The sequence below is a fragment of the Helicoverpa zea genome, chromosome 21 (assembly GCF_022581195.2).
Source record: "Helicoverpa zea isolate HzStark_Cry1AcR chromosome 21, ilHelZeax1.1, whole genome shotgun sequence".
In the NCBI taxonomy this organism is placed as follows: domain Eukaryota; kingdom Metazoa; phylum Arthropoda; class Insecta; order Lepidoptera; family Noctuidae; genus Helicoverpa; species Helicoverpa zea.
Window position 1 is genome coordinate 11,268,127 of NC_061472.1, and position 16,204 is coordinate 11,284,330.

At 35.6% G+C, this 16,204-nt stretch overlaps 1 pseudogene; it reads left to right on the forward strand.

Moving 5' to 3' along the window:
• The window catches only part of LOC124641066, a 425,796-nt pseudogene that overhangs the window by 267,587 nt on the left and 142,005 nt on the right, over positions 1–16,204 (forward strand).

Consider the following 16,204-nt stretch of genomic DNA (forward strand, 5'->3'; position numbering starts at 1 on the left):
TAATTAATATGTACAAGAATAAAAAAATGAATCTAAATATATATACAACATACAACTAACTTATTACCTGATATATACACTTACTATAAATATAAATGTTTAAAAAATCCATCAAAAAACGAAGTTATTTTAGTTAATCGGTACGTGCAAATTATAATGTCGCTACCGAGATATTGGTATTCACTCAAATGTATGTAAAAGTGGTTCATCAATAATTGTTACTTATCCTCATTCTACAGCGATAAAGAGTATCCCGATATACGTAATTCAATAAAAAATGTACTTACCCGCGAACAACTGTTCACAAGCGCCTGATAATTTCCCCATAGCAACGACTTTATGTTGTTACTGCAGTAACAATTTTTTCAGGCGCTTTTTTGTTACAAGTCTAATATTTCTGAATTATAGAGGTATTTACGGTGTAACTGATCGCAGCTATTATAGGATAATAGGGTCTCTGATATCCATAACTGGCTATATACAAAACCCATTTTGCCGTTATGAAACCTGAAATATTTCAGGCATTTAGTTATTTAATATTTTGCACATTATGCTTAGTTTTATGGGATACTTGGATGAAAGAATTGTGTTTATTTTAGAGAACCGAAGGTCCGAGAATTTATGATTTAAACAAATTTCCGAAGATAACGATGGACGTCACATAATAATAGCATAAATTGTCTTACTTATTTCAAAGTTTAAAGAACATTATTGCAATGTCTACATGAATATTATTATTTTATTCTAAGTATGATAATAATACATCATTGATTCTAATTATAACAAGGCAGTGTGTAACAGACATACACACTAAAATAGGTCGGACAGCAGACTCCTCGCTCCATTCGGCTTCATAATTACTTCTCCGCGTTAAATTTTCATTGCCCTCGCCGTAATAATATGAATATTAAAGTAAAAGGTTGGAACTAGTGATGTGTAACGACTCCAGTCCCGGCCCACGTGTCCCGATTTTCCGGGACTTTAATTCCGGCATGACATCTCGTTGGGGACGCTCAAATATTCCGTTTTCTAAATGCCGCCGTTCCATGTTTCATATTTGTGTTTTTGATCCGTTGGTGTTGGCTGCCTTTGTTATTCATTAATCCACATACGAAGCCTTATTTTCATCTTTTGTGCCAGAAAATCATGTTGTTCCCTTTTTTTCTAAATACATAGCGCACGGATATTTTTTGGGCTTAGTATGTTTCTTTGAAGCTCTATTTATGGTCGTTCATTGAACAGAGTGAATATATTTACATTTGAAAATATAAGTTACAAAAACAATGAATAAATAAGTAATGCCATAGTATAATAATTTATTTCTATCAATAAACTGATTTGCGTACTAGCTTTTGTATCTAAAACCAATAAAGTCTGGTTGTATTGTGTGGCTACTGCCTATAACAAACATAAATGGGAATTAAATGTTCTCTGTCAAACTCTAAATCCCTTTATCCTATTGTGTTCACGCTAAAATCCCGCAATTATCCGTGTAGTTACAACACTATTCGGAACTTATTATAATATTAATTAAATTACATTTTAGTGCTTAGTTTTACAGTTCGTGGTCGTTTTAAACATATTTTGTACTCCATAAAAATGGTTGCTTTCATTGTTATTGTATTTTAAGTAGCAATTAATCTTTCTAGCATAGTTATAAAACTTTAGACATGAAAAAAAATTAACTACTTAAATAAATCATAAGTAAAATTTGTCTGATTTGCATTTATTATCAAGTTATTATGGAACATGTAATACGCTTACAGTTTTTACTAACTCGCAACGCGAACTAGCAACAAGCGCCCGTGTTTAGTTGCTACAATAAAATGAGCAGGCGTTCGGCTCGCTTATAATTACACGTCCAACGCTTTATCACACAATGTTCTCTTTGAAGGCGTGTTCAATACGAAATCATAATAGAATCTATTATACTTTTCATATAAAACTGCTATTGAGAGTGCAATATGTATTATATTACGGCAGTTTCTGTGTAGCTGCGATCCTTTGTCACTTACGTTCTGAGTGAGTGATACTTTACACTGCACCTGCCTTTCGAGACGACAAAAGAGAAAGATGGTCTAATAGTTCCGTAAGCTTTTCTTTGAGTATTAAGGGGTAGATTATTATTTGATTAATTTATTTAAAACCATAAACATTACATTACCGCATTACAAATGTCCACTTAATTATTCCGTAACGAGCTTCGTCCCTCAACAAACGAAACATTGTAAACATGAGCGTAATCTCAAATAACAATAGGCAATAGCCCGTCAAGTTAACCCTGTAACCGCGACCGTATTTATTTACCATCGCTAATACGCCGTGTGTACCAACCCCTACCAATTTAAAGAGAACAAGCCTAATCCGCCCTTTGTAATGACCCAACTTGGGTTTTAACCCTTTCCTAAATTCACCTTCAATTTTTTTACGCCCCCTGTGAATTTATATCATTAAATTTTTTATTGTGGCAATGTCGTAACGTTTGTGACGTGACGTTTTCGAAGTTTTACGGAAATGCCCGAAGGCTATATTTGGGTTTATCTACTAGTTTTGTTGGTGTTTCAGCGCCGGTGATTATGATGAATTAATTAAAAGTTTTGTTTGGAGGTCAAATGAATTTATGTTGTGAAGAATCATTGTTATCTAAAAATTACGTCTTGAAAATTATTTCCATTTTAGAAACAATCGTAACTTAAACCAGAAATCAAACTGGCTTAGTTTGTCACATACATAGTAACACACAAAAAATTCAAGACTTAATCCCTTACTCGTACTCACCTACTTTCAAAGTGACCAAAACCACCTTGGTTTTACGTTTCATTAACCCCTAAACAACCCTTGTGCCCTGGTGATAGGGTTGAAGGTTGATTGGCAAAGCATTTCGGCTTGTGGTTAGCAAAATGGCCGCTCTTTGAATGACACTGTACACAAAGGGCGCTCTTGTACGTTCACGGGTACTTTTAAATAGTGACCTTGACACGAAGCCTTTGTGACTTACAACTGAAGATGTTTTTCATTTTGAAAGTCTACAGCGGGAGATACGATCTTTTTGTCAATGCTGGATTCGCTGAAAAAATGTTACTTCAAGGAAATGGAACAACTTTTGTCAGCATTAATAAGAAAAAATGATAGACACAAGAATTGGTGGGGACGTTAACTTTAATGAGATTTTATCAACGCGTCTTCAAACTTCAGTTTAGAAGACAATGCTACATCTTGCAAAGATAACATCTAAACTATACTCGTAACTACAGTTAAAGTTGTACCTCCTTCACAAAGCAGAAGTGGCAAGAAACACAGGAGGTGGTGTGGCACAGGGTTTAGAACAAGATGGCGCCGACACACACGATCTACAGATCGCGCTGAACTTACAATCACACTTGTGACAGTTCCGAACAAAGACTGCAGCTGCAGATAAGCTATACGAAGATATACGGGGATATAAAATGCCAATGTCTCTTGCTCATCGTCAAAAGATTCGTAAGGTTGCCACGTTGTGGGCAGCGAAGGGTTAATTTTACTTAATGTAATAAAATAGTCCAAATTAAAGTTTTAGGAGTACTAAAATCTAATGTTCTTAGTTTTTACTAACTTTAACTCAATTTATGTTAAACTTAGCTTTTGATTGCGATCTCAAAAATAAAGATCTAATCTTTACATTCCAGTCCAACTCATATTAAAACCAGTAAGTAGGTAAACCATTTACACATAAGCAAAGTATACATATAAAATACACACCCAAAAAGTTTAAGGTAACGACACTTTTTCTAACCTTTACGATTTTATCCAGATCTTTAACACTGTTGATCATCCAACACATGATGCAACATGTTCAGATCATCCTACTTAACAATGCAGTAACTAACAACATCATTTTTTTTAAGTGAACGTTACAGCCGATCCGAAAGTGTTCCCATCCCTAAGAGCTCGCAAGTGGCAACTAGCGACGAATCGCGGGTGACAAAGCTCGCAAGACAAAAGGCGACGAATCGCGAACGTTCCGCGCGTCGCTTTGTAGACAGACTCCGTGCTATCTTCGACGCTGCCTCATGCTTAACTGGCTACATTTGTTTTATTGAACCTGGCTTATGTTGCTAGAAGGAAATATATTTTTTGCAGTTTTAAGGAAGTCGGAAAGAACGTTGAGATAGTTGATATCCCATGAGGATATGACTGCCTTGTTGCGTTGCTATAAGACGAGTGTTTTTTTTTTTAACAAACATTCAAAAATAGACCGAAACGATCATGAAATACTCATAAAAAACATAAAACCAACATCCAGTTCTCACAGAATTGCGACAAAAATACAAACCAAGAAATGTATCTTAAAAAAATCAACAGATACGTGAGTTTGAGGGACATTATTCATAAATGCAAATACGGGCTTAGCATCGAGTCCGGGGGGACCGGGGCGGGGAGGGGGGAGGGAAGGGATCGCGGTGGATGCTGCTAAATGACGCGATGCCTTTGCATCCAGGGATTTGTGGATTATTGAATATTTTTAAGTTGAGTGCCGTGTTTACAATGCGATCGACGGATGTTTCCGCGCGATTGACACCCCCCGCTGATGTGTTCATTCTCCACGACACAGACGCGCTGACTGAGGACTTGTGGGGTAGGCAGTAATGGATTCAAAATGTCTGCTCAATATTGTGTATGAAAATATTTGCATTTAAATGTAGCCTGAAAGTTTTTTGAACACATTCCGCTCCCCTGCAAGTTAATCGCCAATCTAAACGTGAATTTGCTCAAAGCAATCGATTTCACATACACTGGCACACCATAACACTTCAATCTCGCCACATAGCCTTAGAACTAGCTGACAATTTCCCTATAAAGAGTCACCCAGTCACCAGGCTTCATAGTGGAGCTATAGCAATTTGCTTCCTAACTGAAGTGATTCCCGGAATCCCTCTATTATAAGGTGATAGAATGTAGCATCGCACGGATAGTTCGCGAAAGTGTTTTCCAAATTGTGTAAGGCTTTAAAAATGAGAAGGATGCTGGGATAAGGGGCTGGAAATTGGTATTGTTATGGGAATAAATTGCCAACTGAATTTTATTGAAGAGCGTTCTGGAGATGCTGTTTATTGTTATGTGTCACTATACTCGTAGGTATTGGTGGAATTTGTTTGGAACATTCTAGAATTTAATACAAGACAAGAATGGTTAGGCTGACTTGCCTTTAACATAGCTAGGAAAAGGCTGGCTTTTGTTTGGGTTTAAGACACTTTTTAAAACATATTCTCTCAAAAATCCATTAAATGAATCTTTTTTACATTTCCTAAGTACAAAAACAATATCTTCTGTGTTGTAGCACAGACCTCAAGACATTTTATCAATTGCTTTCCCTTCTTCTAGTCTAGACTTAGCTTTAATGTAATATGAAGTTAGCGTCACAAGCTAGGCTTTATTAAATAAAGTATCAAAATGACACCGTTATGTGTACCGCGCTCAGATATTATTATATGAACGAGCTGAACCCACACATGTTATGATGACACGCTTTTATTAAACTTTAAATATAAAGTAACTATAGGAAATGTTGGTGTTTTCCACGTGATGATGAAACACAATTTTTAATTAACGCCAAACGTATCTCCTTTGTTGTTGTAATAACAAACAGTTGAAGTGTCTTTTCTGTGCCCCAAAACAAATCAAAGAAAAAAAATAATTGCAATTTCACCCACAGCTGTATCTATTCAGTACAATTTTTCAAAAAAGCACATACAAATACATCCGACAGAGTTATCTGAAGGTTGTTGAAAAGGTACTCGTTTCCCTAAAGTAGTCCGCGGGTATGCAAGACATCTTACTTACTTTAATCCCCGGAGGACGTTTTTGCGAAGCTTTGATGTAAAGGATAAGAATTGCATTATATTTCCTCCGCGAGTGGACCGAAATACTTTTTATATTTTACTGAATATTCAAGTCTGTTGGATATTATAATCTCAACATAAATAGTAGATAGAGAGTACGGTAGAGATTTCAGTGAACTATTTACATCAAACTGATGGGTTACGAAACTCTTATTTTTCTTTTTAATAACACACATTTTACATAAACAGGTTCGTTGTAATAATACACCACTGTGTAAGCAGTTTTTTTTAATATTGCCAATGATTAAGGAGGCGCGTCGGAGGGGGGGAGGAGGGGGTATTTATTAAAAAATAACTCAGATGTAAAAGCGGTTTAAACGCGTAAACGTGTAGCGGTTTGCGGTGCCAAGTTAGGAGAGGAGAGCGATTTATTAAAGGATTAATGATTTTATATTAACACTGTGCTATTGCACAGAGTAGAGATAGGTGTGGTAACAGTAAAATAGTGAAACTAATAATGGTTCTTATAATTAGTTACTTATCGTTGCTATCGCGTAAGGTTATTTCTACTTTAGATCTTTTCAAAAATGAAGAAAAGGCCTATTTTAGTCGAGAAAACGTTTACAATCAATTCGATTTTAATTCCTTTTTTATGATAATTTCATTTTCCTTACCTTCTTCACATTTTTATCATGAACTTATGCTCAATTTGACCTACTTACCCTAACTCGCTACCGCTTATAACTTAACCCACCAACATAAACAAACCCCAGCTATGCGTGCGCCTTGTCAAAGAGGCCGCGCCGCGATATTGAACATTTTTGTACCGACTGATTAAAATAATGTTTGTCATTTCGCGAAATCCCTCTCTGCATAGGGTCTCTGAAGCTTTGTTTAATTTAAGCCACAGTTTCACTGTCACTTTATCGACAGTTAGAATGCACTCTATTCAAGTACTTATTTAACAGATAATATTCTAAATATACAGTTCCATCGATCTATCTGAACATGTCTGGGTAAGGTAATCATTGTTTTAGCTCAACTATGCAATTTACTGCAGTGCAGTGCTGTCTAAAATGTTTCAATAGGTACTTGTGAATATCATGTCTTGACCTTATTTTTTCTATATTGGTGTAAACTGTCGTTAAATCCAGTGGGCAGTCAACCTTTTTTGTAAGGAAGTCGTAAATTAAAGATAGCGGCATTCTCTTTTATGACGAGTCGTCTAAGGGTAATATAAGGGTCACATACTAGACTGTGTTGTTAAACTTGCGTAGAAAGGAAAATAGCTTGTTAGTCAGCAGGAGATTAAATGAAAAACGTTCTATTTGATATTGACCTTTAAATGGATTCGTTGTTGTTTGGGTTAAAGTTCAAGTAAGATCAATTTCGTGCCCTGGATATGAATGTATATTATGGATATGAAGTTATTTTTAGCGCTTGCCTAACTTTACACAAAACTTATAGGTTACGAACTAGTTCCCCGCGGTTTCACTCGTGCCCCGGAAGAACCATGCCCTTTCTCAGGCGTCACTCGATACTATGTCTCCCTTTTTCCTGATTCCACTTAATTCATTAATAAAATTATAGGAGAATGCTTTAAGCTACATTCCTATAGTGACTTGGTAAGCGATAGCGATGGTATAACTATTCGACTGAAAAGTATATTGCTTCATTTGTCACCCGCTAACACAATATAGGTTCACGTCTGCTCACCCTGCGAACGCCAATAAAAGCTCTCAAAAGTAAATAAAGTGCGGTAAAATCAGTTTCCCGAGCGTCACCGGCACTTATTAGATTTGTTCCGAGATCGAAGCCCATCTATCTGTAAATAAGGCCACTACTGGGAATCGAATTCCAGCCCCATCCCTAACTAGGCGGTGTCGGTAACTTTGCATTAGCATAATGGAAAAGTTCAATGTTACTCAAGTATTCAAGGGTGTTTAGTTTGCGATTATAACGTAGTTAGTCCGTAAGTGTATTTTGTTCTAGAATTTTCCCAACCCAAAATGTGAGAATGAATTGATTGCACGTTTAGGTAACAATTTGAGTAACGGAATCTCAATTTATGAGCCCAAACTTGCATAAATTGCATTAGGTTCTCTTGTAACTTTTGGACTGATTCCCAAATATAACGCGACGAATACTATTTATACAAATTAGGTTACACGAAAGAGTTGTAGCCTTATTCCATTGTAGGGCTGTCGCCAACGGTTTCATGGTACCCATAAACATTTTGATGGCGTATGACCATACTTATGAAGTAATCCACTAGCCCTTTTATTTCTTAAACTTGGACGGAATAATAAGTAGTACTTAGGGCCGGTTCCATCCAGTCGTGTCTGCTTAAGTGAGCAGTAATGATTTAGTTAGTACTTATCCTTTTTGAGGTGGGTAAAAAGATTCTTCAACAAGTTGTAGATATTCAAAATTGAAAATACATAATATTCAAGGCTGATTGTACATTCACTGTCAGAATTACTCATGTTGTTTTGCAGAGATGACGAAAAACATACAAAACATTACATGCGTTTTTGTATGTTAACCTCATTTTCTTTCCAATGAGTACAAAAACCCAGCATTCTAAACAACAGTATTGAACAAGTAGTGACAACTGCAGGGGTTGTGAATAAAACCTGTGAGACTTAGAACAACTAGGACAGTTTGTACAAACTACTACGGATGTAGCTCTAGTCTGTATGGCGCTAATGAATTGATTGTATGCTTTCCAATGACGTGGAAAATTATTTACAAATTACTCTTGATAAACAAAGAAGACTTTTTAATTTTGATGCTAGTAAAACGGAATGACTTTAAGATTCTTGCTGAAATAATCATTTTCAGAAAGAGTTATTAGACATTTTTTATGAAAAGTCCCTCGGTTCTTAGTCTGTATTTAAGCCTTACCAACACTTGTAATAAATAACAATAAAGTAACGTAAAAATAAATAGTTTTGTAATTCTTTCTGATTCATCGTAGTTTTTGCAGCTTAACTGATAAACGATATTATTTCGAATGAGCAGCTACGAGTTATTTCTCTTTGTTGTTTTTATTTATTTCTCTTATATTGTATTTGATATTGTTACTCGGTATCTGTAGTGAGATATTGTTGGATTAATCGAAATATCGTCCATGTTTTTCGAGAAAGGTTATATTTTATTGTAGTGAGCGTTGAAAAAATAATCCTAATAAATTGCTGCAAAAATTGTTAAACAAAAGTGATTGAATAACTGTTTTTCATGACCTTTTGTCATGTTAGCTCGTAAAAGTTGACAAAAATTGCAGGCCACCTTTTGTAATTTGATCATTAAATAAAATTATCCGATAATTTTTAACCACTATCAAATGTTTCCTTCGATTTTAGATTTCGTAAACCAAAATCCATTTTGCACGTGAATGTAAAATCATAAGGTAACTGTCGCCTGTCTATCCGTGTAACCTATTTAGAGGCAGAAACTAGTCCGGCCCACCATCTAATATTTATGAGAGAAGCCAGCCGGGGCAACGCATCTACCCTGTTTTAACAGATATAGGTTTTAATTATTTTTGCCTAGGATTTTTTTCAAGTTTTGTGTACCTAAAATATAACATTTTGGAGAAAAACTTCATAAACTGCGAAGAAGTATTGTCAGATCTAAGTAATGCTAATCTGTAGTCATTGTAAAATGATAAACGTTCATTAAGCGTTCATGATAAGGGTTTTATAAGGTTTTATTACCACATGACAACAGCAAAAAGAGAAAATACACTGTTTTTAAACCCTTTTCAAGGTAGCAGCCGCATTTTCGCTGAAATTCGCGTCAAAATTTCCATAACCCGTCTGTCATCAATTTCCCTTTCTGCCCATAGAATTGCGTATACATAGAATGGAATAACCACACAAACATTCATACAATATGATTAATTTGAGCGTTGTTATGTCGCGTCATAGCGTCGTATTAGCATACGTCAGTCCGTCGTGTGCCGACAATCTATTAAACGAAAAAACTGCCCCCGCCCGTACGCATACAATATTTATGAGATATCCTGCCGCCGAGATGAAAAACGACGCGTGATGGAAGCGAGCAGCGATTTATTTTAATATATGGACAGATTGGACAACATTTTAAATTTAAAACTCTAGTTGTAGTAGTAATCGTTAAAAAAAAATTACTTATTGAACTGGTTTACAAAATATTTCTAGATTCGAACAACCCGCCCAATTCTGTGCAATGCACATCAGTTGTTTATTATTTCAGACCAATTCAACTAAATTGTTGAACTGATATAATAAAAGGACATAAAATGAAATCAAACAAAAATTAGAGCCATTTTAATATTCAGTCTTGCAAAATCTACTAAGTTCCACATAACATATTCATCACAATTCTATTTAGACACGCTTCTCGTAACTTGGGCCACAGCTGAAGTGGGCCCGGATTAAAGTTGGGTCAGACACGATCCGTCTCGGGAATCATGGTCCACAACTAAATCCACCCAGTTGACTGAAAACTGTCTTGTTTATTACAGCCAACTGGATTATTGTAATCGCTCTGATTTTTGTTTTAAGTTGAAGTATTGACTTTCACATTTGCAGTATAATTAGGTATTACAAAATCTATGAAATGTGTCTTATATGATACCATCATCTGCCTAGCCTTTTCCCAACTATGTTGGGATCGGCTTTCAGTCTAACCGGATGCAACTAAAAATCAGTGTTCTATACGGAGCGACTGCCTATCTGACCTCCACAACCCAATTATCCGGGAAACCCCTTGGTAAACTGTGACATGATAATCATACATTACTAAAATGTATGATTATCATGTCACAGTTTGATTATCAAATAAATGTATTTTATGGGTTTTTATGGAAAAACCTATGTAAAACTGACGATACAAAAAGGTATGTAATAAGAACCCCTGTAAGGCCATAAAACAAATAACACATAATAATTCCCCCTGTATACAACGCACCTTGAAGCCGTCAACGTGAAGAATAGGGGTGGCCACGCAAAAAATTAACAAAGTAAGGTCCACAAAATAAAGCGAAGGTCCCGGGATCCACATTAATATAATGGTTTCAAACAGAATTTACACAGTCGCTCGTGTTTCAAGTCAGGAAACACAAATATACAGTTGAGTTCAGTCAAAACAGATCTTATAGGTATGGCTTTTCCTTTTGTAATGTTAATTGAGCTATAGAAACTGAGCTACCTAATTGTAATACGAGCAAAAAAGATTTGATTCAGACTCTAATTTCTCTACAAATACATTTAAAGCACTAATCTTCCTACAAACAATACCATTCTCACAAACGACCCAATCGAAGTAATACATACACTATACATTACCGGCTTAACACTGACGCACAGCCCACGCACCCGAGTAACCGCGTCCATGTACACGCACCCCGTATGTCAACTCCAAATGTCCTTGCCACCCAAGCCTGCGTTCCGCCGATAAAAAGTAACCGTTCTTTCGGAACAGCTATTATCACAATGTATGTTGTTGCTTTTGGTAGCTGTTACTACGTTATTGGGAACGCTAATATTTTTGATACACTACGTTGTAAATTAAGGTGGAGTTTTATGGTTGTTTTTTGAATATTCAGGGTGTTTTTTGTTGTGCAACTTTTTTTTGACAAAAAATTTAATATACGGTTTGCCTTACTACGTTGGTTTTTCATGACTGGCTATGATATACTTAAATGTAAACCTACATATACCTATTTATTTAGCGAGGTTATTGCCTCTGACTACTACCAGGCCTCTGTCACTCGACGTACTTGCGAGCGATAAATGCCTACCGCTCACTGGGCTACCGGTAGCCCCACGCGGCTCAGGGCTTTCAATAGTCACACGCGCCGCGCGCGTTCCAATATTTATTATTTTTATTTCGTGGCATGTTATGCTGTTGGTTTTTATTAGATTTTTTAAGCTACCTAACAAACTGATGGATTATTTTGAGTTGTATTGGTTTATATGCGACTATTGTAAGATTTAGAAACATTTTTATTTATGAACTTATCTAGTAATTCTATTTTTTTTAAATAAATTAATAGGTACTTATCTACTTTATGATTTTAACCAAAGAGATCAGAGAGAGATTAGGTACTTATTTTACTTTAGATACCTACTTAGTTATATGAACTGTATATTGAGTTTTGTAGCTCAAAAAACATCTCGAGTGTAAGTAGGTATAGTTCTGGTCCAACTTAATGACGACTCGGAACATTACGCGTGTCGCTACGCAGAAACCAATTTTAGGTATGTATCAACACTCGACGGAGTTGTACCATATGGGGTATGGCACTTGTGCTCGAAAAATAGTTGGAAACCGCCTTTGATTTTGACGAAAGCTTTACTTAAGTACTTACCTATGCTTACGTATTAGGTAATATTTAGTAATATGTACCCATACTCCATTTTGTAGGCAATACAATAGTTAACTAAAGAAAAATATTCTTGATATTACTTTTTATTTAAAAACTCAGTTTTAAAAAAGGCTATCTTAAAATAAGCGTAACTTTGTTTTCCTACTTAAATATTAATAAAATGTAAGAAGCAACCCTAAGCACGGCCACGGCATGGTTGCGGTCACTGAATTGTACGCTATCGCATTGGAATAACAATCAAGCGCTCGAGCTTTTAAGGTTCATTTTATAACGCAGCTCGGAATTTGTAGGTAGTTGGGGAACTTGTAGGTGCTTATAACAGTAGGTATGGACTTTTTTGTATGGAGTGATTTATCTGTTACGTAGTAACTATTATATAATCTGTGCTACTACTGCCATATTTAGCTGGCGATTATTAAAAATGAATTGCTCCGACTTACCAAAAAAAAAAAAAAGAATCTATGTAGTAGCAAAAAACAAAAAGAAACCAAACCAGGCTCAGCAATGTGTTTTTAAACTTGGTAAACATTTACAGATGACTATAATTCAGGAAGGCATCTTGATAAATCCACGTTGTTTTTCACACTTCATTACGCTTTTCAATTTTCAGTATTCATAATAATATGCCTTGTTTTTGTTTCAGGTAAGTCACCAATTTAAATGGCGGTTTATCCAGAAAATTAACATGCATGTAAGTGATCTTAATTAAAAACCTTATTAATGCGTAAAATATGGAATTTAATTTTCATACGGGAAATATGACATGATTATACAAAATGTCTGGAAGCGCCAACACCATGTTACATATGTGGCGAATATTTATTTTCTGAGGTAAATCTTATTATTTTTAATTAGCAATTTATTTTCGTACTGATTAACGTCTGTATGTCTATCTAACAAGCCATTGCTTTAAAGCAAATGGCTTGTTAGAATTACAATTAAATATATGACTTTTCTTGTTATTTTAATTAGATAGGAATATAAGGTAGTTGCGACAGCTGCCCAGGCAGGTAGATAAACATACACTGGGCGCCACTCATGGGAAATGCCAATATTAACTTACTGTATTAGCAATTGAATACAATTAAAGGTGAAATTTATGAAAGTCTTCGAAAGTAATTTAAGCTGAAAGAAAAACCAATAAGCATATACACAATGTACCAACAATTCAGTCTCCTAGTTTCGGTTTCGGGAGAGCAATGTCGTGTAGTCATCAGTCGGAGGCCGACATGACTTCATTAAGCCGCTCGGGTGTACACGGCCACGCTCGGCTACTCTCGGCTAAGCCGAACCTTGACGAATGACGGATTTGAACCAGCTTTTGAGAATGGGCATGGAATGAAAGTGGTATTCAAATCTGACATTAGTGTGGCTGATTTTGGAAATGCAAGTACCTGAGGTTCTTCTTTAATTATACAAGTTGCCATTGTTGTTTTGGTATATTAGAAGATTAGAACCCATTGGGGGTTCTGTTTTCTAACTGCATAAAATACGGCTAAGCTTGATGATAAAAATAGCCTGAGCTACTAAAACAATATAAAGTGACAGTAGTAGTAATGTATGGTTTCATATGACCCTTGATTTTTAATACACCATATTTTACAAATAAGATTTATCCATAGCATTTTGAAGACTGAAATCAAAAATTGTCAGACTGACTTCTGATATTTTGACAAACCCATAAAACTAAGAATACTCAAAGAATTTTTTGCACCTTTTTAACCTGTCATCCACAAAAAATCGAAAGCCCATATTCCCATGACACACGGTCCGGTTATTAAGGCCGGGGTACACGACACTGGGCGATGCAATCGAGCAGTACATGCGGCCGCTGGGGAGCGCTGATTGGCTGACGGCCGGTGACGTCATGCGCGAGTGTGTACCCGCCGTAACGCCCGCTAAATTAACTGCGAGTTTGTGGTGGATTAGCTTTAACATGTTTAACTGATGTTGTAGACTGGCAAATGTTATTAAAATTAGAACTAGTTTGGTTCTTAAAATGTCCTATGTTTTAGGGAAATTGAAAGGAAACCGGATGAAAAATTCAAAACAGCCAAATGTTTTTAAAATGCTTCTCACTATGAAATATGACCCAAAACATTATACCGCATTATTCATACTTATCATTGTACTATAAAAACAAAGTACCCTGTCAGACTTGTATTGTTTTTTCGAGCAATTTTCATCCTTGCGTCTGAAAAGTTAGGCATTTTGTACGTTTTATCAGGTGAAAATATATTTTTGTGCAGACTACCCTACTCTGAGCATCCCGCAAATGAGAGTTGTCACCTGTGATGCGTAAAAATAGAAATATGTAGCGCCAGAGGAAAAGTTTTTGTAATATTTTATTCTTGTCATTTTATTTTTGTATAAAATATTCTTAGAATTTAAAACTAGGTAAAAATCCAGGAGAAGTTTTTCTAATGCCTTCCATTGTAAATTAACTAATTTTCTTGTCTTTGCTTAGATAACGTTTATATCACAGCAAGAATAAGATTAAAACTGCTATGATAATACACTAACTTCTGAAAAATTTAAATTGTAGTTTTAACATTTATAAACTACTCCCGTCTTACCACAAAAACTTTTTAACGTCAGTTTAAGACATGTCTAAAAAAATGTCAAATTATGACGTTGACATAAGGTTCATTTTGGAGACACATTTTTTTTAGACAAGTGTAAAACAGTTGTTAAAGTTTTTGTAGTAAGGCCACTCATGTTTACAATATTAAAGCGGCTGAAAAATACAAAGCTACAGCAAAAATGTTTCTCAAAAACTCTATTTACACGTTCAATTTAGATGTAATAAGCGGAGTTAATACACTCCAAACGAATATGTATTTTTTACACATTTTTCTATTTTTTACACATTCTCATCTTGCACATAGTGAAGTTGATTACATTTTTAACACCTATTACGCTTTTTTTTTACGGTTTTTCTGCTAACCGTCTTTTGAAAGCGGGCATTATGCAAATTGTCCATTACGCACAATGTGCTGCAGAATACCCACAAGTCTGACAACACCCGGAGAATGTAAGGTGAAACTGATTATCGGGAGAAATATGCAGCTCAAGGTTTTGGGGGGAATCCCTGATAACATAGATATAAAATGCATGTTTTTTTGTAAACAGTTGTAGGTATTTTGTTTGTTTTTGTTTATATTTTTTAAGATGTTTAATCCAGGGGTAGAATGACCGGGGCTGCGGGTTGTTCGAAAGAGATACCGCGGCCCTGGCACATAAACGGCCTATGACGGAACACGACGGTTCTTAGTCAGTAAGAGTCTGACACTCCCTCACTGCTGCTAACCCACAGCGGGAGGGGTCATTTGATGATTTTTGACGTCGGAAAAAAAGGGGTAGAATGACGTATCTAAATGAAAAGGCTTTGAAATCCTAATGTTAGTTAATCGAAAATTATCAATCTCCAAATGTTACTGTAAGCTACAGCAGAATTTTGCCGGGGTAGTTCAGTTATTATGTACTCTCAAAACTCAAATGATTAACCTAAGAAATTCAAAAATAAAAAGTCAGTACAATAGTGATGATATTTCTACACTCTCTGAATAATTGGTCCATTACAAATGCATTTGCACCTTTTTCAGCATCTTCATAAACCGCACAAATATCGCCTTTATATCAATCTAGATAAGGTGGACTATAAATGCAATTAAACCAACAAATCTCACATGGGAAACCAAGTTAATCCTGCAGTTACGTTACACGAAAATGTTCTTTGTGTCGAATGCATAAGGGCTTCACATGAGGTATGTCACGTTGGTTCATTCTGTGTCTCGTCACACACTTGTCCGTCTGTCTGTCTGTATGACAAATTGTTAGTCGGAAACGATTAATGGTATTATGACGGTTTGTAGATTTATGATCTGATGTAAGATAATAGACCTTGATGTATGGCGTTTTGAGTACATATGTTACAGAGTGCACGACGGCACAAGTGTATGAAAACTGTTTCAAGTTTCATAATTGTATTGAACCTGTTGTGAAGTAG